The following is a 1,147-nucleotide window of genomic DNA, read 5'->3' as shown; positions in this document are numbered from 1 at the left end:
GCACCGCAACCCTAGAGTCGGACTCGACTGGATTTCGAGCAAGGGAACCTTTACCTTTTAAGAAGCTACTGGGCTCTTTTCTACTCCTTCCACAATAGTGTTACTCAACCGCGGTGTGGCCAGGCCCGTCTCTCAACCTGCCTCCCTCGGCACGCCTTCCCTTCTCCTTCCCGGGGCCGAGCTGCAAGGCCAAGGCAGCTGGCGCCCGGCCCCCTTGGGCTTGGGAAGGCCGCTTTGGCCGGGGATGGAGGATGAACTCAGCGGCAGAGAGCGGTTTCCGCCCCGGGCGGCCTGCCGGAGAGTCACCCCCCACCCCACCCCCGGCGGCAGGAGCGGCGGCCACGTCAGTCTTGGCCCCTTCCCGCAGCCCCACCCGCTGTCACACGCCTCTTCCCGCCACCACCCCAGCTTGCTCCGCGCACTCCTCCTGCTTCTCCCCCTCTGCACCAGCCTCCCCCTCCTCCCAGAAAAGCCGCCTCCTCCTCCTCCTCCTCTTCCTCCGCACCAGCCTCCTCCCAGCAAGGCCGGCTCGGGGGCCGCCGGCGGGAGTGACCCAGGCACGCACGCCGCCACCGGGTAAGAGGCCGCCGGTTGCTCCTTCGCCCGCCCCAGCTGGAGAGGCTCCGGGGAGGAAATGGAGGAGAGGTGGCCGGGCGGGCGGGCGCGCCTCCCTCGTCGCCGCTTCCTCGCGCCGCCTCTTCCTTGCACCTCTCTGCCCGCAGGACGGAAAAGGGGCCGCTGCTCAGTCTCGGTTCCTCCCCAGCCTGCTCTCCTCCATCCTTCCGGGGCATCGGAGGGCTTTTCAGGCACGCACAGCCTTGGCCGGCGCCGCCGTTTCCTTCCCGGGAGTCTGTTTCCTCCCCCCTTTTTTTGTTCACAGTCTGTTCTGGGCTCCTTGTTTTCTCCCCACACTTGGCTCTCTGCGCGGCTCTTGGGGTCTCCCGCCTCTCACCGTTAAAGACCAGGGTTCCCTCTAAGCTGAGTCAGTGTGAGCTAGCTCACAGTGTTTTAGCCTCCGGCTCACACCTTTTTGTCTCAGCTCAGGAAGGAGGGCTCCAGAGCAAACTCGTTTAGGCAGGAGCCAAATCGCTCGCTCGCTCACAACTTTAATGCCAGGAGCTCACAAAGTAGAATTTTTGCTCACAAA

The 1,147-nt window shown here is 64.6% G+C and overlaps 1 protein-coding gene across 1 annotated transcript in view; it reads left to right on the top strand.

The window, feature by feature from the left end:
• The first annotated feature begins 500 nt into the window (after positions 1–500).
• DNAJC10 (DnaJ heat shock protein family (Hsp40) member C10) overlaps positions 501–1,147 on the top strand; it is a 47,823-nt gene continuing 47,176 nt past the window's right edge. Inside the window, exon 1 of the mRNA XM_015406392.1 lies at positions 501–576. The gene's annotated coding sequence lies outside the window, so the exon portion shown is untranslated. The remainder of the gene's footprint in view (positions 577–1,147) is intronic.

This window comes from Gekko japonicus, unplaced genomic scaffold, assembly GCF_001447785.1.
Source record: "Gekko japonicus isolate JY-2015 unplaced genomic scaffold, Gekko_japonicus_V1.1 scaffold2925, whole genome shotgun sequence".
Lineage (NCBI taxonomy): Eukaryota > Metazoa > Chordata > Lepidosauria > Squamata > Gekkonidae > Gekko > Gekko japonicus.
This window is presented reverse-complemented; position numbering and strand designations above follow the sequence as displayed.